This window comes from Cygnus olor, chromosome Z (genome assembly GCF_009769625.2).
Source record: "Cygnus olor isolate bCygOlo1 chromosome Z, bCygOlo1.pri.v2, whole genome shotgun sequence".
Taxonomy (NCBI): domain Eukaryota; kingdom Metazoa; phylum Chordata; class Aves; order Anseriformes; family Anatidae; genus Cygnus; species Cygnus olor.
The window spans coordinates 27,721,839-27,748,341 of NC_049198.1; the positions used below are offsets into that span (position 1 = coordinate 27,721,839).

The 26,503-nt window shown below is 44.0% G+C and overlaps 1 protein-coding gene across 5 annotated transcripts in view; it reads left to right on the top strand.

Annotated features, from left to right (window-relative positions):
• KANK1 (KN motif and ankyrin repeat domains 1) overlaps positions 1-26,503 on the top strand; it is a 127,565-nt gene that overhangs the window by 10,195 nt on the left and 90,867 nt on the right. For 2 of the 5 annotated variants that reach the window (XM_040539914.1, XM_040539919.1), the window contains exons 1-2: positions 11,499-11,604; positions 22,037-22,164. The gene's annotated coding sequence lies outside the window, so the exon portion shown is untranslated. Of the gene's footprint in view, positions 1-11,498; positions 11,605-17,398; positions 17,540-22,036; positions 22,165-26,503 lie in introns of those variants that run through there. The other 3 variants (XM_040539916.1, XM_040539917.1, XM_040539915.1) reach the window with 2 other exon arrangements.

The following is a 26,503-nucleotide window of genomic DNA, read 5'->3' on the forward strand; positions in this document are numbered from 1 at the left end:
AGATGTCTTTCCCTGCACATCCAGTCTTCAGAAACACTGGGCTGGTGTTCCCCTGGCTAACCAAAACTCTGCCAGAGATTCTTTGAGAAAAGCATAAATAGCAATTAAATGTATTTATAGCTAGAAGAATGGCACTTACTATTTTCTCTCATCCAACAGCACTTTTTTTATGTACATTAAACTTAGTCAAACCAACTTCAGCTGAGCTGAGGGCTAGAGCATTTAGCCACGTTGATTTCAACCCCCAAGTTGCTGAGACACAGATTTGCTCTGATGTTCCTGCCTTAAGTTTCTGTGAAAAGATGCATGAGCATGGGAAGTCCTTGAAAATGTGACTGGTGTATCTGTACTGTAGGTCAGAAGCAGGTACTTTGTTTTTTTTTTTCTCCTTTGTGTCAATCTTTCTATGTCTGCCTAAAACCCATATTAGTACAGAGGTTGTCAGAAGGGGCCAGAACAAGTAATAGTAATCTGTATTGCCTCAATTGTGTTTCTATACTATTCTGCAAAACCGTAGTATAAACGTTTCTGCTCTGAACAGGAAGCCTAAACATGGGAAAAGTGTTAGGGTTATATGAGGAACATTTTCTTTTCTTGCTTGTGTAAAATCTTCATTTGGACTTGTGCTTGAATACTTCAGCTAGGCTGACTTTGTCCTGTCCAAATCCAGAGTAGTTTTCTTTGCCAAAAATTGAGGTAAGACCCAGATAAAACCTAACATGTGATGAGTATCTAATTCCTTTAAGAACTGTGTTCTCTTGCAATGAGTTACATAAAAGCAATTGCTAAACCATGTCTAGACTGCAGAGTCCTGGATTCGACTGAATCTAATTAAAGCAATAGTGGCTTGCAGGTGAGGATTTAACTGCAGTAGATCATTGTAGCTTCTCCTACAAAGAGGCTGGTCTTATCTGAGATGGGTTTTGACTTGCATACAGAGGTAAATTAAAGTCAGATAGCCAAAATGGTGCTTTCCCCCACTTGCCTAGCCTGCCACACAGTGAGAGGTATCTGCCTGCAGGATGAATGAACAGCTCGTAGTGATGTAGTCTCCAGCACAGTGTCCTAAGAAAAGCTAAAATCAATTTCCTGCTAATTTTGGTGAATTAGGAGGGTAGTTCTGGAGGATTAGCAGGATGCTTCTGACTGCACCACGTGAATATAAGGCAGCTGAAAGTATCCCTGCTAGAAGTACCAGTTCTGACACTGAGGTTAAGCTTGCTCAAGGGGCAGCTCTGTTGGGGCCATGCCAGCTGACTGCCTTCCTGATTATAAACTGGACTTCTTCGTCCCATCTGTGCTGATTGCCTCATCTTGACCACTTAAGCCACGTTGATCACCAGCTGAGTATTGATTGAGGGGGATTAGGGGAGGCCTGGATGCCCAGTGCATCTGGTTTCTCCCAGCTGCCCACAAGCTGCTGGTGTGGAAGCCATGGCACCGCCTGCAGGTCCCTCATGGGAGCTGCTCGTGATAGCTTTGTTCAGGGTGAAGAGGCACAATGTGACTCCCGGCTCCTAGTACTTCTACCTCATGGCCTTGAACGTTTGCCCAGACGTGTCTGTGAAACATCTCTGCTGTTCTCATGCTTTTGCTGTTCCTCTGCCTCAGCTCTCCTGACTCCTATTTCCTGTAACTTTTCTATCTAGCATATGCTTTGTTCACTCCCCATCAAGTTGTGCCCGCTCCTCCTCTTTCATCCTGCCCCTGAGTGCTCACTCTGTTTATTCAGAGGTTCTAAGAGAATACAGGAGAAGGGGGTAGCAAGAAAAAAAAAATGTTAAAAAATAAAAAGTGAAAGAGCTGGCCCTGATAGACCTCAGGCTCCTCTGTTGAATCTGGCAAGTAAAACTTTGTCTTGAGAAACTGTTCCTTTGCATTTTCAGTCTGTCATCAAATTTCTGTTAGTCCTGAGCTTTGTCTTAAGGGAGTATTGCAGGAGTGATGAGTCAGCTGTGCAATTACTTTTCCCTTCATTACAAGGATGGGGGGGAAGGAAGGAATACAGGTGCCTGTCATAACATAGCAGCACTGGGCGATAATTGCAACTTTTCAGGCTGTTTTTGCTGTGAGCTGTTATAGTTTGGTTATGGAAAAAGAGGTGCTAGGCTGCCTTGGCTATTTTGGTACCAAGTTCAAGTCTCAGAGTTACAAAGAAAAATTATCTGTAACTAATAAAGGATGCACAATTCAGGAGTTGCCAACTCTGGGAAGTTGCAGAGAGGAAACTTTTCTCAGCAAGGCATGTTGGCCTGAATTTTGTCATGCCTGTGTGTTGTGTGCATTTCTTGCATTTCTGTTGTCATCTTGGAAACAGTATAAAATCAACCTGGGAGGGAGAGAAGAAGGGGGGAAAAAAAGCATATTTGCCAGGGGTCACAGCATGCAAATGGTTTGAGATGTCACAGGTGCTGCCGTTAGTACTCCAGTCTCAGATGTTTGTAACTGGGCAGTGTGGGCTGTGGACTGTCTGCTGTGTGTTCTGTGCATGCCAGAGGCTCTGACCAGCAGAGTGTGCAGCAGTCTGGTATTTTCTTAGCTGTGAATGCGGACTTACACACACATGGCTTTTGACCTGACCTTTTGATTTCCTTTCATTAACATGTTAATTGAGTGATGATTGTTACAGGGCTGCTAACATTCTGGGAGAAGTATGGCCACAACTGACTTGTGCTTTACATTCCTGTATGAATTATGTTTTGTTATTGTGTGTGGGGGGGAAAAAAGCTGCTGTACTCCATGGTTGGTTTATGATTCACTTTGGATGGCCCAATTGGGACTGAAGTCAGGTGAGGTGAGTGATGGTAATGGTACTGTCAGCAAAAATGATGATGAAGCTGAAGATGGACCTGCAGGAAGAGAAGGCTCCTAGTTATTGTGAAAAAGGGATAATATTCATCTTGTTAGACTGAGATCCCAAGCTTCTCTCTGATTTAGGAAGTCTCTACTAGCTCCATCCATTTTCTTGGCTGCTTCTTGAAAACTTCATTTTAAGTCACGTTTTAATTTCCTTCTGGAGGAAGGATGACCCTTCTTACTGTCGCCTTGCTGGCTATCTCAGGTGGCAGAAATTGCGTTGTAAGCTGGATGCTTTGTGCAGATGAGTTTCCCCTCTGTGTTGCTCTGGCACTTTTCAGTTCTGTTCACGATGGAAGTCGCAGGTCGTTGTTATATTTTAACTCCTGACCTAACACCACATGAGCATTTTCTCTGCTCTTGCCCAATTTGCTCGCTGCCCTGTTTGGCCAGCAACTGTGGAGCTGGGCTGGCTTTGGCTCTGGGTTACGCACAGTGCTGGCATGTTGCTGCTGTTCCCTTGTGGCTGCCGGTGTGCTGGCACGAGTGTCAGGTTGAGCAGGAGGCTGCAAAGGTGAAATGTTGGTGCAAGAGCGTGGGCAGGGCTGGATGGTGTAGTCTTGGAACAGTGATGCACGGGGCGGGAAGGGAAGAGAGCAGGCTGAGCATTTGCATCACAACAGAGACTTGCAGAGTAATGTCAGTTCTGGATCTAGCCTTAGTTCAAAGCACCGAGCACGGGTTTTATTAAGTTTATCCCTTTGTGCTGTGAAGCTTGAAGACGCTGGTGCAGCCAGACCTTGGCAGGTCGAGTTGCACATCTGAGAGCTGCTTGGCAACCAAAACTCGTTTTAAGAAAGAAGCGTTAGAGTAACAAGTCTGGCACTACAAGGAGTTTCAGGAGTTCAGTTTTATGCTGTCTGTAGGAAAAGTTAATAAATGTCACGGGTATCTCAAGGGTTCTTTTTTTCTGTCACTCTTTGTTTTGTGTGCTATGGTTAGTTCCACTCAAGACTGTAGAATCGGTTTCTCAAAGGCTGGTGATAAAATACATCAGTTAAAATGAGGATGAAGGCTGGAAAAAACTACTTAGTTTTGTGGACTGTTCCTTTCAACACCTTGAATTAATAGCGTTTTTTTAATTAAGAATTCATCATACCAGAACTATGGAGCAAGTCATACTTCTACTCTGCTTCCCCTCAAGCTGCATTTCTTTGTAATTGCCAGGTGCTATATATGCTAGTACAAACAGAGGAAAATATGAATATATCTGTGCTAGGAGAATATCTGAGGGAGGATGTTGAAAGCAGGCTGCTAGTATCAGTTTTTCTTTCATTTTTTTTTAGGTTGTGGGTTACCGTGTGAATACTTCATTTTAAACAGGATAAAAGGAGAGGGCTATTAAACCATAGTTCTGCCTGCACTTCTCCCATCTGGTGTCTCAGATCTTTGTTAAGCTCACTTGTCTCTCTCTCAGCTCAGGCCCAAAGGTCAAAAAGGGGTCGCTGCATTTGGAGCTCTGACAATGCCTAAGCATCCTCTGGAGAGAAAAACAAAGAAAAACCATCTCTCCTTCATCCCTGCCCCTGGTTGTAATACATCCAAGAGTTTTTGCTATATTTTGGTGATGTCAGAGTGTCCTGCAGCAGCTGTTCACGTGTTTTAGTGGGCTCCCATTCCGCCAGCTCCCACCAAAAGTTTCATCTAAAGAAGAAACAAGCTGTGAATACAGACATGCAGACTACCATTTGCTCCACAACCACCACCTAAATCTTCCCCCTCTGGCTGCATGGCTTCAGTGCCAGCTCTCAGCACAACTGTGACAGCTGGTTGGTGTCCAAGGTCCTTTGTGTTGTTTCAGCTTGTGTCAGGAAATGATTTGTCAGAGGATCAAAGCACTGATGGGCTGAAATAATTTTTTTTTTTTTTTTGCCAAACCACAGGTTTGACGCAGATGTAAATCTTGACTGGTAATATTTACAATATACTTGTAGGGGCTACCAGTCCCCTGACACGGGAGTGATTTCTGGCTTTTGTGCAAATCAGTGGGGCTGGCACAACTGATCACAGCAGACTGCTAGAGCTTGCATTTGGAAATAAGACCAGGTGTGTGTGTAGACACATGAGAAGGTCCCTTAGCTGTTACAACTCTTAGACCAGCAAACAACAGGCTTCCAGCCCATGGCATGCAGGTGCAGTGTGCCTTTGCCCGGCACTACCCTGGCCCCTGGGGGCTCAGTGACTCACAGCTTTGTCTCTTAAAGCTTGGACACCTGGGATGTTAGCAAGACCCAAAATCCTGCTTTATGGTGTGCAGAGCCTCCAGGGATGTGAAAGGCTGGTGCTGCAGGACTGTGCAGTTGCAAGCAGGTCGGATCTGTGGCCTGGAGGGGAGGAAAAAGATTGCTGGTACGTGGTGAACTCTGGGCTATTAAGGTAGTTTTTGTCTGATATACCCAAGGGCAGTCACAAGAAACAGGTGGCACCAGGATGCCTGAGTGATATGAGCAAGGAGTTGTGTAGAGACACACAGAAAAGTCCTGAAGTGAGCTGTTAATCAGTAACATCCCACAGTGAGTCATCCCGCCACAGCCTGTGATGCCAAGCAGTGATGTACACAGTATAAAAGGAAGGAATGTGTGCAAGTGTGTTTATCCCAATTAGGGAAGGACTCGCCCTCAATTTACACCAAAAAAAGAAATGTTTGTGGCATTGTATTGCTCCTGAGAATGAAAAACAGAGTTTAGTAGGAAAGAAGAGACTTTGCCTTTACACATTCTGCTCCATCTCATGCTTCAGATCTGATAGCATTGGAGTGAAATGCTCAGTAACCATCTGGAGAATAGCTATGTAACTTCTGCTTACCCAGACAAGCTGCTGGCCACCAGCACTCCTGGTCCAGCCTGTCTGCATCTTCAGGTTCCTCTGGCCATCCTCTTCCAGGTTACCTGCATGAAGAAGGGCTTGAAGCCAGTCAGTCTCCTCAAAGAGGAGCTTGTCCATGGGAACCGATTAACCAGCAACAGGGTATCATCAGTGGAGGATTTCTGCTTTAGTATCTTTTTATGTGTATGTATATTGTATATGTTCCTCTTGTTTGCCCAGAGCAAAATCTGGTGTCTTTAAGTGTCTGGTCCTGACACTTCCATGCTTTTGCTGTTGGCTCTGAATTGCACACCAAGACTGAACTGCAGGTGTCTTCAGATTCAAACCAAGTAAAACATTCTTTCTTCTCTGATTCCAGTGAAGCTTCTGTTCTCTGGTAAGGCAAGAAATTGTAGTCCTTTTCTCAAGGGAAAAATGTAGCTGAGACTGCTGGTCAGGAGGGAAGAAAAGCAGTTTCAGGATGGGGAAAGGGATGGGAAAGCCGATGCGAGGAAACAGTTGACTAGGTGCACATCTGTGGTGCATTCAATGTGTGCTGTGTGCCCAGGGAGTGACACAGTATATATTACATAGCCAAATCCTTTACATTGCTCTTTGTCCAGCTGTCCTGTGCAAGCTTTGACCCATGCAGTGCAAAGAGAGGGTCTTGCTGCTCCCACTTTGCCTTGGGTAGAAGCAGGTTGTGAAGGGGAATAAAACTGGGAGTGTTTAAGCATAACTGGCAAAGGGTGATGGGGCTAGAGCTCCTCTGGGTGTTGCACTAGTTTATATCTTGGCCTCCCTCATCCAAAACCACAATATAAATTCAAAGAGCTGCATGCTTCATTGCATCTTAGCTGAAAGGAGGGACATCACAGACACAGGTAGGGTGCAAAGGGTGAAAGTTGTTTGGGCTTAGAGTGTTTGTGCTTGCAGGTGGGTTTGTTCCTTGAAGTTTCAATGACTGCAGTGTCCGCTTGGCAGTCCAGAAAGATGCACCTGATCTGCAGGTGCTTCAGATGATGCTTTGACTTATGGCTTTATCTGCCTGGTGACAGCCAGGAGTCCAGCTCCCGCTGTCAGGGCTTCTCTGCTGGCATTGTGATAGTGCTAACAGAGCAGCCATGCTAGGCAAACAAATTACTGCTGGTTGCAGAAGGCTTGAGAGAGCTGAAATATCTTTGCAGAGCCTCTTAGTGTTCTCCCATTATTTCTTCTGACTCATCTCTCATCTTACTACCAGTTTCAAAGAGTTTTTTATAGCCTTTTATCCAGGTTAACCGAGCACCTAAAGACAACAGAGCCGTGTCTCCCTCACTTTCAAGTGCTTCAGCTGCCTGTCTTGCGCTGGCTTGTCACCCTGAAATGGCATGTGGGCTCTGCCCTGACAGCAGGGCATTTCTCTTGCAACTTACTGTGATTGTTTATTTTGGGGGAAGTGTCTTCATTGAAGAGAGAACATAAGGGCTCTTCCTCATGCAAAGTCATCCTGTTGAAAGTATCTGCGCCTGTAGCATGCTTGACCCCTCGTTGAAATGACTGGGGACACAAGTCAGTGCTCTGAACGTTAACCTGCCCTAAAATTATGTACCCAAGAGTGATGCTGCTTCTCTCGTTTTTTTCTCCCTGCCTATAAGGGGGAAAGCTGATCTTGTGAAATGATCGTGTCTCTTCTGATGCCATTTTTCAGAACGAATCAAGCCTCTTTCTTCTAGTGCTATCAAGTGCTTGTTCTTAGATTGGCAGGGACTTTGTGGCTGGAAGCTTTGCAATGCCTGGGTGAGGAGGAATTAATTAGCAGCCTCCTTGCTAGCTGCTGGTGTCCTCTTTCACTCTTCTCAAGTTGCAAAGGGTAAGAATGAGGAGAAAAAAACTCATCTGATAATCTCTTTTCATGGCTTGATGTTTGCCACCCTGGGGCTATTTATACCAAGCATGCTGAGTGGGATTGAGTTTAAATTTTCACCTGCTGTTCTCACGGAGCCTGGGGCCTCTGCAGAGCGCAGCAATAGATTGCAGCCACCTCCCCACCTCGCTGCTTTCTCCCCGAGCCCGTCACTGAGCTGCGGGAGGATGGCACGACCACCTCCGGCATCAAAGGCAACAGAGCATCGTTGCTGCCAGGCTTCAATTTTGCTTGTGCACATCAGGGTTTTCCAAGGGTTTGCTGTGATGTGGCTGAAGAAGATTAAATTAAAAAAAAAGACCTTCCTCAAGCGCTCCCTCTGTCTGCCTAGCACTTCACTGCTGGAACAAGAAATCGCCTCTCAGCTTCATTTTGTTAATTAACTATTGCTCTAAGAAAGCAGTTCTTTTTTTCTTTCTTGTTACTGTCCTGATAGTCTGTAAACTTTTTTTTTCCCTGCTGAATATCAAAATGGAATTTCTGCAACTACTTTTTAGAAGAATAACTTTTCCTTAGTGGCTGCGTAGAACGTGTTTTGTGGCAATCTTAGAGGGTTTGCGTGAAAGTCCCCCCAAGAAACTTGTTGGTCTTACTGTTAGAGAAGGCTTATGTTAATAGTTCAGATATCTTGGCATTGTAGCAAAACACATACAAGCTGCTCCTCTTGACCCCTGAGGTTTCTGTGGAAGGTCACAATGGAGAGGCTTGAATTCCTGTGTTAATCACATTGCAGCGGACTATCCATGGTGGTTTTCCCAAAAGATTAACAGAAAGATACAGCATTGCTTTGAAACATGATCTTGGAGCATATCTAGCTCTTGAGGACATTTTCTTTCATATTTAACATATGCATTGATTTTGTGTGTTTTTAAACTATATATGTGTTACTCACAGGAGTGAAATGTGAATGACCGCTTATCATGCTGGTTGTTTGCTACTGCCCCGTGTGTCACCAGAAGCACTTAGTGCTCTCCTGTGGAGTAGCAGTGAAGAGAAGGATGATGTTTCCCTGGTTTTGTGAAGAGTGAGTTCTGAGGTAATCAAGTTGCATCTATTATGCAGTTGCTGACATATGCAGTAACGCACAGCTTCTTTACAGATTTGAAAATAAAAATTCCCAGTGGTTAGGCTTGATAGCTGTGATTTTGCAGGTATTTTTGCAATCTAAGCTGAAGGTGCTGTTGTTGCTGCTTTAGGACCTGGGGAAACCATTCCTGGGAGGACTGAGCCTTACCCCCCTTATAGCTTATCTCAGGCAGCAAGCAGCTCTTTGGCTCCAGTCCAGATATGCTGTGAAATGTGGTATCAAAATATCTGCTGCATTTTGAGCAGCTTGTTCACTAATTATGGGCTCTGGCATGGACAACACAGCTGGGAGCCTTTGTAGATGTGCTTGTTTCATGCAGGATCTGTGGTTTTCAGTGCTCCCGGTCTGTGGAGGTGTCAGAGTACACCAGAATGACTTGAATGCTGTCTTAGGTTTGGTGTGCTCAGAGCACTTCCAGACAGGACTGTACCTCCAGGGAGAAGATGAACATACGTGATTCTCACCGTCGCTTCCCCCCAGAGCACTCTGGTCTCCAACACTTCTGGAAACAGTCTCTTATCAGTAATGATACAAAGCTCTTTCTTCCTCTCAGAAGTTAAGCACTGATAAGGAAGACTGGAAAAGTTTGTTTATACACCTGAATTCCCCCTCCCTCCCTTTTTCCCCAAACCCTGGCTTATGTATAGACAGGCTATGGATTACAACACTTTTTTTTATGGAAGCCCTCAATAATACTTCTTTTTTTCTTAAATTTCTGTCAGGGATCAGTTTATGAAGCAGTATCATGAAGACACTACTGCAGGGCTGAGGGGGAGGTGTTCACATTTTTAGTGGTCACTCCAGATGTTTATGTGATGTGCCTAAGCTTGCAGTGGAATACAAAATATTTTGTAAGGCCCTGAGGTCTGTCCATGGATAAACTATTTGTCTAGGCTTTCTGAATAAAGCAGGAGAAGGAACTTAACTAACAAGCCCAAATTAGCTCTGTGCTCACACTACTCCTTCCTGGCAGAATGACTCAAGGAAGGTTGTTATCAAACCACTTCTAAATGGTAAAGTCAATACTATAACTTTAAGATTCTGTTCTTCAGTATTTACTTGAAAGGCAAATACTGAAAAAGGCTTGATAAATTCCTATTCATACGTAGTGGCAATTAAATGATTCCAATGGGGATTTGCTGCAAACTCAGGTCTTTGCTCTGTGGGCATTTCTATGCTGCAGATGCACATTGTTTCCTTTCTTTTGGCCACAAACCACTTCTGACTGAAAGCTTTTTCATCATACAGCTCAGGCATTTTGGACAGATATCTTAGGTAAGGTTTAAGAAAGCTGCTCTGTCCTTTTCTAACTGACTTTTAAGTTATAAAGAAGGTGAGAAATTTCAAAATGAAGCTTCCCACAGTTTTCAGAAGGGCAAAAAAAGTATGCATGCTTTAACCTCTAATAAATAAACCACTATTTGAACTATTTGAAAAAACAAGTTTAAAGCTAACAAGAATAAATAAATCCCTGGCGAGTTCTTGTATCACTTTACGCTGCTTGGTACTCACCAATTTTTTATCTTGTGTTTTCAGGTATATGTAGGGAAAAAACTTTGCTTAAGTTTTCAGTATGTGATCGTTGTTGGCAGCTCATGTTTGGAAACTGCAACGGTTGTATCCAGTGCTGATTCTCAGATCTTGAGAGGCAGTTCAATGTATGCATTGCTATGACCTTCAAAAGCTTTGAAGTATATAAACAAAGGGGCAGAGAGAGAAAGGGAGCTGGCCTGCTTGAAGTATGAAACAAAAGAATTATTCTAGAATAATTCATGTCTCTGCTCCGTACCAGTGCTTCAGATGTGCACGCATTGCCCGTAGTGCATGGGGAATTAGCTGAAATAAACACTGTGTATTCCACGTCTATTTGTAGGGCAAGCATGGGGAATGAAGTGGTTGAATCAAGAACACAAAGTCTTTCCTCGTGGAAAGGGGATAAACTAGAGAGCTGCGAGGTAAAATATGTGGATGTTGCTGTCAAAACGTCTCAAGGGGAAACTAGGATCACAGCAGCTGTGGATGCTGCATCGTGCTTGGCCAGGAGCACGGCTAAGTCCTGAATTTGAAGAAGAGGAAAACTTCATGTGACAACAGAAGACTGTGGTTAGATGTGTGTGCAGTTCCTCCAAATGCATTTTTGGAAGGGAAGGCTACACACAGTGAGGGTCCTCCGCATGCTTGGTGTAAAAGGGGTGTTGCCAGAAGCTTGAGCAGCTGTGGTGTGAGCCATGGATGTGTGTGCAGCTGGGGGCAAGCATTGGTGTCTTGTCTCCAGTCACCTGCCCTCCTTGTCCATCTGCTAATGCTTTAAGCCCAACCAGACGGGTCCTGCTTAAGGTCCTTGGTTGGATGAAGCTCTCACTGGGCTGGGTTGTGCTGAGGGACAGAAAGGCGCTACACCAGCGTGGAGGAGAGGTGTCACCCTGCAGGAAGGGGTGGGTGATTAGTGGCAGGATGCAGGTGGCGCCCTGGCAGGCGTCCTCGCTGTCGCTGCATGAATGGGTGCCACGGGTCCCTGTGCTCCCAGGAGAACAAAGCGACAGGCTAAGCTGTCAGTGGTGGCAGGCAAGAAAGCCAAAATTCCCTAGTCTAGCTCACTGTTGTCTCAGCTTTGAGCTGGCGGCGCTCTCTTCGTAATATATGCACAGTGTAACTCCACAGAAAATTTCTCCTGCTCTGAAAACTTTTGTTCTCCCAAGGCCTCATGAAAAATCTTCTTAATTGATGGTTTGGACATAATCTAAGCCTGTAGTGTCAGTGTGACTTTTCCATTCATATTTGTTCACGGATGAAAGAATGTGTGGCAAATACCCGGCGTAATTATGCATGTTTCTAATGTTTCAGCTTGTATAATACCGCCCACCTTCCCAGAGAGGTCAAGTTACTGTTTCAGGCGTTGCAGTTCAATGATGTGCCCTGTGCTAGAGAGAAACGGTGGAGTAACAACCCTGTAAGTTTAGTCTTTTTTCAATTTTTTTGTGAAATAGTGAAATGTGACTGGTTTTGTGTGGCTGAGTAGGTTTGAGTGTTACAGTCTAATGGGCTATTTAAAATATATCTTAATGGGGGAGTCCTTGTGGCGTGAAGTGGTGGTTTGTTTTTGAAGGGCAGTACTTAATGTCGTGAAAGTATTACAGAGAGTGTATAATGCGTGTGTGTGAGAAAATCCTCCGTCGGTATCTCCATGGTGGGCAAGCAGCATACAGGGTGCTGCAACATCCCGGATGGTCCTGCACAAATCAAAGTCTGTTAGGCTGGAGCTATGGCATGACAGCGATCAAGTTAGTGATTTTTTTTTTATTGGCAGTGACCCTGAGCAAGCACTCTGAGCCTTCACATTGACGTGATGAAGCAGGGTTGCAAAGGTTTGTGCTGGCTTTCACGTGCTTTTCTTCTGTCCTCTCCCTCCCCCGCCTTCTGCGGACTGTGCTTGCAAATGGAAGTCTGCAGCTTTTTGGGGAGAATGGGTCTGGGTTGCCTTGCTCTGTGGCCTTCGTGTTTTATGAACTGTGTACAGAGAGGATTTTTGCAATTTTGTTTTCCTCCTTCTGGCTGGCTCTTTGACGGAAACACGTTTAAAGTAACAGAATTCGCATTTGTATATCTTTACTTCCCTCACCCACCACTCCCCCGTACAAGTAATTAGGTAGCTGTTAATTTACAAACTCAATGCTCATGAGTTGGAGCTTGAAAATCCAGTGTATTGTATTGTTGTAATGTCTGTCTCCCTACTTTTTTTTTTTCCAGAAGGGACAGGAATATTTACACTTGTGTGTACTTTTTTTGTAGAATTTCTGATCTAACTCATTGCTGAATATACTACCCATGATAATTTCAACAGAGAAGACTATCCTGACTGACACTGCATGTTAATAGTGCTTGTCTTCTCCTTGCTATTCTTTTTAGCTTGTGTTAGGATGAGGACCAGCTACTTCCCTGCTTCATTTGAGGGACACAGTCAAACATTTCCTTGAAATGTAAAGTTGAAATGAAATTGGGGAAAGCAGTTCTATTAAAAGCTAATGGTGGGACTCTGGAGGACAATATCCCCGTTCTTTGGGAGGCCACATGCTTGTTTGCTTGCTTTTCTTGGTCACCGAATCCCTAGAAATTCCGAATGATTTTGGTTTTAGCTCTTCTTGCTCAAGTCATTGATAAAGAACATCTGCGACAGCTTGCTATATTTCTTGTTTTTCCTTTTGCACAAGGGAAACAGCATTGCTATGACAGTAACCCTCAGTGATACGTGACTATTGACACTTCTGCAGATCAGTGCTGTGCAGCTTGGGGTTCATTAATTCATTTCATCTCCAAAGCTTTAGGCTGAAAGCATGACAGAAGCACATTCTCATCTTGGTTTGGCATCAGAAATTCCACTGAGTCATAACAGAAGGACTGCGTGTGGTGGGTGCTGAGGGCTATTTCAAAAAAGTGATGGATCTTGGAGATTATTCTACAGTAGCTCATACAAAAAAACCATCTTTTGGGAGTAAGTGCTTTGGAATCTCATTAGGGAGATGGTGGTAATACCCATTTGAAAATCCCAAAGGTATGTGAACAAAACAGATATAGAAAAGCCTGAGCTGCAAAGCAGACTGATTTGGTCCAAGTTTTACCTTGGTGCCAGAAGGGGATGTTAGTCCTATTGTCTTTTTTCCTGCCAACTTGAAGCCTCGGGATGTTGCCAGTCCCAAGACAAAGGGGGACCAAGACAAAGCTCCCAGGCCTAGATAAGGAGCTGTGAAGGACATGTATTCTCTACCATACAGGTTCAGGTGTGGTTCTAAAGCAGATTAGCTGCTTTATATATGTTTTGTTATTACCTTTAGCTGTGTTACACCCATGAAGATACATTGTGATACCTGATGCTGGGGAATCTTCTCATAGAAAATGAGGGGATGAGGCAACAGCACAAAGAAAGGGCAGTTCTTACAGAGGCTTGCTTGTGCTTGCGTTGCTTGAAATCCAGCAGTTAAGACTCTTTGAGGCTCATCAATTACTAGTGTTTGAGCTGCTATTTCAGGAGCTAATGACAACCAGCTCTATATCTTTAACCTAACTTTGAAAGTTAAGTGTACTTAGTGAAGTAACCTTCTTCCTTTTACAAGCTGGCAGAGCCTTTCCCCCTCTTCTGTTTGACCATCTCTGATGGGACCAGAGAGGTATGCAGGTGGCTCTTGTCAGAAGAAGCCCATGTCCCATCTGTGTGTAGTAACTGAGCAAGCAAGATAGTTTCTTATGGCCCCTTTCAGTGTCATTCTCCACTTTTCCAGTTTTTTTTCACTGCAGGACAAAAGGATGACCTTCGCAGCCTTTGGTAATCCCTGGTCTCCTTATGGGAGCAAGCACAGATTTTTTAGGTACTTTGCTTGCCAGACGAGTTGCATGGTATGATATTGTGACCAAGCAAAGGATATAACTGGATACAGTATGTTTAAAAAAAAAAAAAAAAAAAAAAACTGGTGCATTGAGAAAGGTTAATTGAAGACATCTGTAGCCAAGAGTCATCCTAGTTTTCCATCTTTCTTGAATCACTTTTAGGTAACTTGCTTCAGTTGTGACACTCTGTCTTCCCTCCATTCATTGCCTAACATTTAGCCCATCTAAAGTGGCTGTGTAATATCCATCTTGCTTTAGAGCAACAGAAAACGTGTTGCACTTCTAAACCTAGGCCATCTGACTTGTGATAGCTAAAGTCATCTGGACAGAGAACAAAGAATTTGGTCCCCCTACAGAAAGGGCGATGTGAAAAAGGAAGAGGAAAAAAACTTGTGTACGTTGATGACTTCCCCTCCTCTTACTCTCTAGAGTGACAGTCCATGAGCAGTGACTTCCCTGCAAGTGGGATAAAAGAAAGCATTGGGTAAGCTGTAAGTGCTGTCAGTGAAGTTTCATCTATGATAGCAGCATCAGTTAGAGAATGGATAGTTGTGCTTATCCTTTTCAGAAGTTAGCCTGTTTCTCGTTAAAGCTCAGATTGCTGTCTGCCAGCTAAAAATCTGGAGTGGTGGCTGTATCACAGAACTGTTTGTCCTACTAAGCAAAGATCACCCTTCAGAAAACTCAGGATGAACTCTGCTATTTATCTAGGCAAGGTATTGGAGGAAGGAAGGAGTAGGGCATGTTCTGGCCTCTGAGGATTCAGTGATTTGAGTCAGTCTCATCTGAGTTGACAGCTAAAGGTATTAAGGCTCAGCACATCTATTCATGTGGATTGCTGGGTTGTACTGTTCTGTGACAGTGTAGACCAGTTTTGCTGGTTAGAGACTAAAGTGTTTATCCAAAGTGTCATTGTTACTGTGTACCATCCACAAACACTCAGCCTTTGGGTCAAAAAGTATTAATCATTTTGTAGGAGACAGCTTTTATTAGTCTTTTCCATGGGTATCTGATATGTATATATATGTGTGCGTGAAAGAAAGATTACTGGTTTTGAGAGCGATCATGTAGCAAATGTGTTTTTTAATAATACCTTTCCATTTCTGAGCAGATGCACCTTGGGTCCAAGCGTGAGAACTGCAACTAACACCAGCTTATCAAGGGCTGTTTCATTTCTAGTAATCTGATTATGCTTTTTACAGTGGTGTTTTTCCCAGTGGTGTAGAAATGGTACATGACCAATTCAGACAGACTTGTTTGAGTGCTTGTCCTCTCTGATAGGAGCAAGGAGGGCTTAAAAGCACTTTGATGCAGTTTATGTGGTTTGTCCTTGTCTGAATGCAGTGCACTTTCCAAGATTAAGTTGTCCCTGTGCTTTTGCCACAGGAAACAGTGCGCTTGTTCAAACCGGTCACTTTTTCCATAGGGCTAAAAGTTTTCAGACTGTAGTGCAAACCAAGGACCAAGGTGAAGCTGCCCTTTGTTGCTGCCCTTTGTTGTGCTGTTACCTCTGCCCCTGCAAACTAACTGAAACATGAGAAGCCAGCATTGCCTGCCAGGTTCTAGCTGATCTTGTGTATCCCATTTACCAGCAATATGAGTTCTGTCACTAAAGTAGCTCATGCATAAATTCACGGTGCTGTGCTTTGTAGAAGGTCTGCCTTGCTTGAGAGTCCATCCTTTACGTCTAGGACATCCTTTAAGTCTAGGACTTTGAGGATAGTCTTGGAAAGTCCTGGTTTTAAATGTGGATTAAGGAGGGAGAGGAGAAAGAGGGATGGACAGGGGCTGTTCTCTGAAACTGCATGTTCTGCCTGGCAGTAGAATGACTTTCTGACTTGTTTTATGCCACAGCGAATGACACTTCTGTGTTCTCCTGTTCTGCACTGTTGGGAGGACTATGTTCTGTTGCAGGTTGTGTTGTATGCCAAATGTTCCCTTTTCCTCTTGCTCTCTGCATGTTCAGAGACCAGTTCCTATTGGAACAGGCACTTAAAGCTGCTATTCAGTACACTATTACTTATGGTGTGTGTTTTTAACAAGTCAGAAGAAGCTCAAAGTCCATTTGCAGTATATGAAGAGTTGGTTTCTGTACCAAGAGGTGGCATCAGTTATAGCAGATAAGGTAGCTGTTTTTCTGGCTGTAGCCCAAGATTTGTTTAATCACCATAATGTTAAAAGGAAAGCTGTGGAGTTGGTTTGGCAACAACTTAACTTCTTGAAAATGTGCTAACAACTACAGTGGCTCCATTATCTGCTATTTGGAATGTACTAACTTGCGAACACTTACACTAGCACGTACAAGCACCCCTCCTTGCCCTGTCTGGAGACCAGATGAGAAACTGGACTGTTGTGGGGTGATCTGCTGCAGCTGAAGGGCTGATAGACAATCACCATTATTACAGTTACCCCTCTGAGATGATGTCCTGAAACTTCTGTGCCAACATTCAAATGCCAAGAAGACTGTCCGTAAATACATCCTCTTATGGTCCTCCTAACAGCTTAATTATCCTCTGTAACACCAGTCAATTATTTTACTATTTGGTAAGAATTATTTAAGTGTATAGTTTGGTATTGTATACCATAGACCTCAGATTTAAATAATGAAAAAAACAAACAAACTATATGGCAGCCTCTGAGAGGAAACACCTCTCTATGGGGATTCATCTTCAGCGTAAGACTCCTTAATGTGAAAGACACTGCTGGTGTGTGTGGGTGTGTATGACCAAAGAGCATGATACATTGGCATGGGGAGATTCCCAGGACAGCAGTGTAGTCATGTTATCATGGCGTCCTGCCCAGATTAATTAGTGTCTCTGCAAGGTTAATTAGCATGGTGCTTTGTGCCATGCAGACGTAGCCTTAGTTATTCCCTTTAGCAATTATGAGATCTTATGCCAGTGAAGTGTACCAAGATGCAATATTGCTTTTGGCTACTTGGGGGCTTTCTGTCCAAAAATACAGCACATTCACTAGGAAATAACGTCTTTACTTCTAGAAATGCTACCTTCACGTACAAATCTATTTTAAAATGTTTTTTTCCCCAGTGAGAGTGTAATTACCCTTTTGGTGCTATGTAGTGCATCTTTAACTGACTTTGAAGTGTTTGACACAACATCTAAGGCATATCTCAATATGTTATCCAGGCATGTCCTTGCAGTTGAGGGGGCTGGTGTTTTTTCAGACCAGCATAAATTCCTCTTTAGATAAGTGAATCTGTCTGTCTGCTGGAGGGAGGTGCATGTGTGTGTGGGAGGAGGTGTTGAACAATATTAAAATGGAAAAGAGGAGAAGATGGAGTACTTGTTACCAATCTGTGGAGATCTTGTCAAGCTGGAATATGCCTGTGAAGTACATAGACTTTCCATGAGAAGTTGTTGAAGCCCTGCCTACATGAGTTTGCAAAATATCTATTACATAGTGAGCTTTGTTTAAATTGAAAGTATTATCAAAGTTAGAGCTTCCTGTAAAGATGACAACTTTATCAGCCGACTTGCTCCCTTGGCGTAAGTAAAATCTCTGCTTAACTGTTTTACTATGTCTGTTTTCATTTCTGCTTATCTTTGCTTCTACTTAGCACTCAGTTGTGCTAATCGATTAAGTCTGTTTTCTTCCTGGGACTGAATTTAGATTGCCATTTGCAAGGCAGTTTAGAAGAACAATTGCTTTTTGATACAAGATACATACATCTGTTTTATACAGATTCAAATTTTGCTTGAGATGTTGCATATTTTTATAAATCTCCATTGTGTCAGAATGTTTTCTAATGTTTGATGTTTTGATTAGCACCTGTTAAGTGTGGTTTGTTCTCTCCTTAAGGGAAAATGGGTGTGCAGCATAGTGTTTTTGTTTTGGTGGGGCTTAGATATGTAGGAGTATGATTGTGTATATTGTGACTTTTTTGGGCTAAAAGGCAAAGCTGAAGCTTTCTTTCTATCTGGCATGGAAAACAGTAAACTATGTGATAAATCTTAGCTCCCAGAGAACTTCTGACTCTGAGGTGCAACACTCAAAGTTATCACTTGCCCGTCTTGGAGCTCAAGCCATTCCCTAGTCCCGGCCTTTATTGTCACATAGTTGTGCTGTAAAACTAATCTGCATCAGGTGTGGGCATAAACACTCACTTGAGATGAATGTGAGTACCTGATAAAGATAAGATGGCTGTGGGAGGGCATGCAAAGACAATCTTTTGAGGCAAAAATGATTTATGAATAATATCTAAACAATCATGACACCATGATGTGGGGACCAGGCATTCTGAGTATGGTAATAGGTATTTGAAAACCACTTTTATTGTGTCCTCAAAATGTCAGCCTGGATGTGTAACTGACTGTCTTGAAGATCTGAAGTCTTGGCATCGGTTTGAAACTCTTACAGGAAGCTGCTTTAACACTTTCCACAAAAGTGTGGAACAGGAGGTTATACACGAACACGATTACTTTTGTGTTTGCCATTATCTGTGAGTATGTAGCTCCAAGGACATAACTGTCTTCTAACATCTTAAGTTTGCTCATGCGTTAACTTTTAATATTGTGTAGATGGAGATTGTCTTGGAATGTATTGCAACTAAAATCTAAGAAAACTATTTTCAGGATATCATGACTATCTAGTATGGAGCATAAACAAGTTCATATTTTGTGTAAATGGATGAATCAATATTTGAATGTATTGAGGAAATGCTAGATGGAGGGAGGAAGAAATGGGCTCTCACTTTGCTTACTTAAGAGCACTGAATGCTATTTTAAAGTTCAACTAAGGGGACATTTGGGGCTTTTGGATTTCTGGTTTTGTAACAGATGTTGCATTTATGATTTCTTTCTAGAGTGTAACACCTACTTGGGTTTTCCTGCAGAATCCTTCCTTTCTTCTCCTCCCACAGACAGACCCTTACAGTTTCTATGATTCTGTAATATTAAGGTAATGATTTAGGTAGAAAGGGTCTTTGGATCATCTAGTTTCAACCCCCTGCCATGGGCAGGGACACCTCCCACTAGATCAGGTTGCTCAAAGCCCCATCCAGCCTGGCCTTGAACAGTTGCAGGGATGGGGCATCCACAGCTTCTCTGGGCAACCCATTCCAGTGCCTCACCACCCTCTGAGTGAAGAATTTCTTCCTTACATCTAATCTAAACCTACCCTCTTTTAGTTTAGTATACTAATTTACCCCTTGTCCTGTCGCTACTCTTTCTGACAAAGAGTCCCTCTCCAGCTTTCCAGTAGACCCTCTTTGGTTCATAGAAGGCCACTGTAAATTATCTCCCTTGAACTGGTGGCCAGCTGTCTTTTGATGCAGTCTGGGATCTGGTCGGCTTTCTGGGCTGTGCAACCTTGTGTCATTTTTCATCCATTAGTACCCCCAAGTCCTTCTCCATAGGGCTGCTCTCTATCTACTGGTTACCTAGCCTGTATAGATGGGTGGGATTGCCTTGACTCAGGTGCACAACCTTGCCCTTGGCCTTGTTGAACCTTATGTTTTTTGCATAGGCCCACCTCTTGAGCCTGTCTAGGTCCCTCTGGATGGCATCCCTTCCCTCCAGCATGTTGACTGCACCACACAGCTTGGTGTTGTCTGCAAACTTGCTGAAGGTGCACCCAAACCCACTGTCCGTGTCACTGTCAAAGATGTTAAATAGTTCTGGTCTCAGTAGAGACTCCTGAGGAATACCACTAGTCACTGATCTCCACTTGGACATTGAGCCACTGACCTCGGCTCTGAGTGTGACCATCCAACTAATTCATTATCCACCAAGTAGGCCATCTGTCAAATAATGTCTCTCCAATTTAGAGACTAGGATATTGTGTGGGACAATGTCAAATGTTTTGCACAAGTCCAGGTAGATGAAGTTGGCTATTCTTCCCTTATCCATCAATGCTGTAACCCTGTTGTAGAAGGCTACCAGATTTGTCAGGCACTGTTTGCCCCTTAGTGAACCATGTCAGCTGCCAGCAATCACTTCTCTATTCTATGTGTGCCTGAGTGTAACTACCATGAAAATCTTCTCCATGATCTTGCTAGGAATAGATATGAGACTGGCCTGTAGTTCCCTGGGTCTTCCTCTTCTCCCTTCGTAAGAACGGGGGTTGTGTTCCCCTTTTCTAGTCACTGGAAGCTTTGCTGGACTGCAACTGATGGACAGTGGCTTAGGAACTTGCATCCATCAGTTCCCATGAGATCTGCAGATGTATCTCATTAGGTCCCAGAGGACCTTGTTCACCTTCAGGTTCCTTAGACGGTCTCACATCCGATCCTCTCCTACAGCAGGTAGTTCTTCATTCTCTGTCTCTGCCTTTATCTTTTGTGACTCCGGCCGTGTGGCTAGAGCACTTACCTACAAAGACTGAGGCAAACAAGCTGTTGAGCAACTCAGCCTTCTCTATGCAGGTTGAAGAACTCATTCATGTTTTGCTCATTGCTGGGAAAGTTTATCTTCCTTTGCTGTCTCGTGTGCTTGAAGAAACCCTTCTTGTGTTGTTTGATGTATTTAGCCAAATTGAGGTTCAGCTGTGCTTTGGCTTTCTTGATCCTCTCCTTGCACTCCCAGGCCATATCCCTGTAATCGTCCCAGTATGTGCACCTCTGCTTCCAGTGCCTATGCATTTTGCTTTTGTGTTTTAGTTTGGCTAAGTGGTCGTGTCCTAGCCAAGCTGGTCTCCTGATGTCCCTGCCCAGCTTCCTGCATGTTGCAACTGAGAGCTCTTGTGTCCTAAGAAAAATGCCACTTGTTTTAGTTTATGAAGACAGTTACCTTTAGGAGGCTGTTTTGGGAATTTGTAAACAGAGTAGAATTTGAAAAATGTATTTGTAGAGGCATTGGTCCGTGTCTTGCTTTGTGCACCAGTTTATCTATTAATTTACAGTAAAAGTTCTTTAATTCTTACCTGGTATGATTTACTTGTATTCCATTAAACCTGCACCTTTATAGTTTTACAGATCGGGCCAATGATCACCTTGTGTTCCCATACTAAAGCTCTAGGAAAGTACACAGTTAAAACCTGATGTGTTTTTTCCATAAAATAATCTTCAGAACTCTCAAGTAACCATGTTAGATATAAACTGTTCTCCTGTCCTATCCCTTGACAGCTGTCAAATGTGCTAGCAGCAGCAGCATGAAACTATTCAATATCTGCATACAGAAGGTCTCCAGCACAGCCGTGGGGTACTGACTTGGGCCGTACCTGCAAATGGTTGTGAGATGGGATGCATCAGAGCCAGGAACAGGGGTCTTGGTGATGTGTGTGTGTGTGCCTGTGGTTTTGGGAAGTTAGCTTGTTTTAGGAGTTAAACATGCCAAGTGAGTTGGAGTTGAGAAATAAGCGGTCTAAACCTTGGTGGCAGAACATATGAATTGCTGTGGGAAAAAGGGAAGAGCCATCCTGTGTGCCACAGTGGTGCAGGTATGAACTTCAGTCTCAGTGTCTTTACTGTGTAAGAGCTAGGAATATGTGCAAATTCTTGCAAGATAAGACTTCTTAAAAAGCCTATTAAGGGAAATAGGACAAAGCAGACTGTCTCTTCTTTCACTGCAGTCTATAAAATGCTTCCATGTCTTTCATATGTAGAATCATCCTCCCAGATCATATAGCACTGCTGCTTAGCTCATGTGGGCTCCTGCTACATTTCTCAGTTCAAATTAGTACCAGGTTACCATTCCGTAGACACTTACTGCTGCATTTCCCTAATTGGTTTATCATGACATGTCCAGAGCTTCGTTTCTGTGCATTTGCATCGACTGTTGGTTGAACAGAGTTTTTAAACTGGGAAAGCACTACAGGGTGACATATTGGTTGCAAGATGAATGCTTTCTTTCCAGGGTGCTGTAACCAGAATATTGCTTGTGTGCACTACACCTTGGAAGCCAAAAATGGCATAACCTTTCATATTTGTGATTATTGTGAACTTCATTATTGTTTAGCAGCATGGCATTACCAGGCATCTGCAGCTTTAAGCATGTGATATATTGCCCAACACGTACGCTGACTACTTTTCATTTATCTTTTTGTAGGATGACTTTCAGATTCCTGAATGTGCTGTCAAGTGCTGAAGTATTGAACTAGCTGATTCTTCTGCATTATTTCTGAAGCTTAAAGCTAAAGAGAAGTAGAGGACTAGCATTTCTGTTAGTCTTTTAAGGTAAGATGCAGCTTTTTTTGTTGGAGGGTAAGGGGAGAGAGGGAAGACAAGATATGGTCCCACACATTGCCTCAGTCCATCTCTTGCTTTATAGTAAACCATACTAACATGACACCTGTATTTTGTATATTAGACTGGAACAGACTGCCAGTATTTGTCAGTTATGACTAAATTCACTGACCCTCAAGAGGGTAAAAATAAGATGCAATGAAGAAGTAACTTGACTTCTTTTCCTAGATCACCAGTTCTAGTTTCTTTAAGTGCTTGTATAACTTTGCATTAAAATGCCTTAATGCTTCACCTATATATTAATAAGTTCTAGTAGTGAAAAGATTGTTTTCAGTCTCCTTGAGATGTCAGGTTGAGACATTCTTCATCGGCAAAAATATGGTTAAGAAAAACTGAAGACTAAAAGCCAAACACATCTATAGCTGAAAAAGTGACCATTCTGCTGTGAGTAGAGGTGCTGCTGCTGTCATTCTTCTCATTAATACCTACCTGCATTTTGCACCCATCTGTTTGGATTCGTATTATCTGCTTTGTGGGAGTGGTGCTGGTTTTTGAGCTGTAGACAGGTACAGACTGGAGCAGCCCAGAGTGTGCCTGCCCAACACCCCATGCACAGCACAGTCTCCCCTGCCCTGGTCATCTGGGTGACCAGGGACTGACTCCTCCTGAATTAAACATGTGGTAAGCCAAACCTAGAGAGCTAATCACTCTGTAAAGGGCCTCTTTGCCACTGACTCCTGGATTCCCTCAGGTTTGACAGCTGCTATCTGAAGTGTCCACTGACTCCTGTTTCTGTTTACTTTTAGGGCTTGTTACCCTCCACCTCGTTACATGCTCTACAGCGTGCTGTGGGTTTGTGTGAGTGGGGGATCATCTAGAACTGAACTCATCTCCTGACAAGCAAAGATTGAGTCTGCTAAGATTGCAGTTTGAGTGCAGACAGACCCTGGGCCAGCACATTCCAAACCAGCCCTGGGCTCTCACTCATGCTATTGCTCTTCTGAAGCTCCTCCTTTTCTTGGGGAAAGGCACTGGGAGGTGAATCCAGTCTTTTCTGCTGTCAAAACTGCTTTGTACAGGGAGAAAGCAGACACAAGTGCTTCTGGGCCCCAAGGCAGGGCTGTAGCTGGCAGGGAAGAGAAATGCTTAGAAAAAGCTAAATAAGGAAACTTATTATCACTGTTCGTAGGTTTGCCCCAGTTCCTGTGTGGCTGCATGCCACAGCCCTGTCCTGGCTGTGGAAGTGTGTGCCCTCAGCCAAGCACAGCCTTCTGAGCAAACGAGATGTGGTGGCGGTGGGGACACTGCCAGCTTGCACTGCCCCAACCTGCATACCCCCTGCAGTGGGGCAGGTGTCAATAAATGAGTGTAGTCACAGCGTGGATGTCTGGGGGCATGCGTGGATGGCTGTACAAGGTGCAGGATGGGAGAAGAGGAAAGGAGGCTGTGAGGAAACATGCAGACAGAGGAAGAGTATAAGTGCAGAAAGGCTGGAAAACCCAGAGTGGCCTTGTATCAGCAGTCATGGAACCACAATAGTGATGATTGCTGACTGCCTGGCTACTCCTCAGGAAGGATGGGACAGCACATCAGATCATTAAGGAACAGGATTGTGACCACAGAGCACCCATTTTGTGTACAGATACCTCTGCAATAAGAGGTGATCTGCTGTCTGACATGCTAACATACCTCAGTGCTTGGCCTGTGCGTTGCAAGACCAGCATCCTGCTGGAGCATTGTGCTTGGTGGAGATGGCCTGAGTGTGTTTTGTGCATCTCTGAACTCTGCCAGAGTCCACGAGCCAATTAAAAGTGCACTGCTTCAATGACCTACACGGCAATTGCATTTGGTAACATGAGCTGAACAGCAGGCTTCATAAAATTAATTTCCATTTATAAAGCCAAGGTTACTTCACTGGGATTGTCTTTTTTTTTTTTTTCAGTGCTTTGTCCTGAAGCCTTGATTTAAGCAAGGATTTTACTCCAATCTCCTCAGACTTCAAAATGGCAGTTTTGCTTTTCACAGCATGACTTCAGCCTATTATATAAAGAAAACCTCTGAAGAAAACCTTGTACTCCTGGCAGGTTAAATTACAAATATCCAACAGCTGCTTTCCTTTGAGTTTTCAGCTCTAGGCTTTTATACTTGTGCTTATTCATGGAGAAAACATTTTATAACAAACATGACTAGATTTCACTTCAACTTAATCTCAGATGATTTCTGCCTGTAGGTCAGAGCGGACAGATTCTGCTTGCACAGGGATGCAATGTGGAAGCAGCTTCACCAAACTCTGGGGGTTGGTTGCTGTGGCACAGTGTTACAGTGAGATTTAGTCAAGTTTGGACCCTTACTTTCTGAATGATCTGGGCTCACTGGAGCAGTTAAATAACTTTTTCCACAGTGATTAGTGAAGCTCTGATTAGCTTCTGAGGTCCATGAGATACTTTCATCTGAAAGGGTATCTGCTTTTCCAGAAAGCACAACTCCTGTAAGTAAAGTTAAACTTGCTATACAGTAGTATACAAAATCATTAAGGTTGGAAAAAAACTCCAAAACCATTTGGTCCAACCATCACACTAAACCATGTCCCTAAGCACCACGTCCAATCTTTCCTTGAACACCCCCAGGGATGGTGGCTCCACCACCTCCCTAGGCAACCTGTTCCAATGCCTGACTGCTCTATCTGAGAAGAAATGTCTCCTCATTTCCAACCTGAACCTTCCCTGGTGCAACTTGAGGGCATTCCCTCTAGTCCTGTCACTAGTTATCTGTGAGAAGAGGCCGACCCCCAGCTCCCTACAGCTTCCTTTCAGGTAGTTGTAGAGAGCAATAAGGTCTCCCCTGAGCCTCCTCTTCTCCAGACTAAACAACCCCAGTGCTCTCATTCGCTCCTCCCAGGATTTCTGTTCCAGGCCCTTCACCAGCTTTGTAGCTGTGCTCTGGACACGCTCCAGGCCTCGATGCCCTTGTAGTGAGGGGCCTAAAGCTGAACACAGCACTCGAGGGGCGGCCTTACCAGAGCTGAGTACAAGGGGGCAATCACCTCCCTGGTCCTGCTGGCTACACTATTCCTAACACAAGCCAGGATGTTGTTGGCCTTCTTGGCCACCTGGGCACACTGCCGCCTCATGTTCAGGCAAACGTCGACCCACACCCCCAGATCCTTTTCCTCTGCACAGCTTTCCAGCCACTCTGCCCCAAGCCTGTAGCGCTGCATGGGGTTGTTGTGGCCAAAGTGCAGGACCCGGCACGTAGCCATGTTGAACCTCATCCCACTGGCCTCTGCCCATCGACCCAACCTGTCCCGGTCCCTCTGCAGGGCCTTCCTACCCTCTGGCAGAACAACACTTCCCCCCAACTTGGTGTTGTCTGCAAATGTACTGAGGGTGCACTCAAATCCCTCATCCAGATCATCAAAATCATATACTTTCATTAGAAAATTCAACAATTGCAAATCCAAATATCTCACTGATCAGAGTTGATTTTTTTTTTCTCTCCATACTTTGACAGTAAATTCAGTCGTTTTATTTGGCCAGGCTTTCCACTTTACAAGCTTATCAGAGATCTAGCTTAAGTCCTGTTTCTTATATCCTTCCTGCTCTTAGTTGTGCTCAAACATGCCACAAAGCCATCACACCGCCCAGCTGTGCTGTATTACATCCTTCACCCTCCCGCACTGTAAGAAGACTTTTCCAGGCAGGGATATCATCATGTCACACCAGCAACCCAGCAAGATGTGGAGGATCCTGTCTGGAGTGGTGCTCTGCTTTTATAGGAAAGCTGTCACAAACCTCACCCTTACTGATGTCTTTAGAGGGGCAGCGCAGTATTTCGTTTAGAAACAGCAGCAGACGTTTGCAACGTGGCACAAACCCACCTCCTGGTGGTGCTGTCATCCACGCTGTAGCTGGTTACACCTGACTGCACCCTGGAAGCAGGACCCAGGAGGCTCCTCGGTGACCACTGGAGCAGAGCCTGGGTAAAACTTGGGTGCACGGACCCAGCAGCAGCATCCTCTTGCTGCTGGTGACCAGCTCTTGTGCTCAGTGCTTTAATGCTCATATTTCAGACATACATAACACAACGCGTCTACGTGCCAGGACTGCTGTGACATGAAGAGGTAGGACTGACTGAACATAACTGGATCGTGCCACACCATCTCTTGCTTAACTGTGCCTGCTGGGGAACCCAACCTCCCACTTGCGTACCCGTGCCATAAATGTTGTTAAGGAGACTTCTCTGTGATAACTAGTTCTTTATGCTGATGAAAGCCTTGCGTGTGCTTTTCTGATTTATGATTTGTGAAGGATTAAAATATAAATCTATTAAT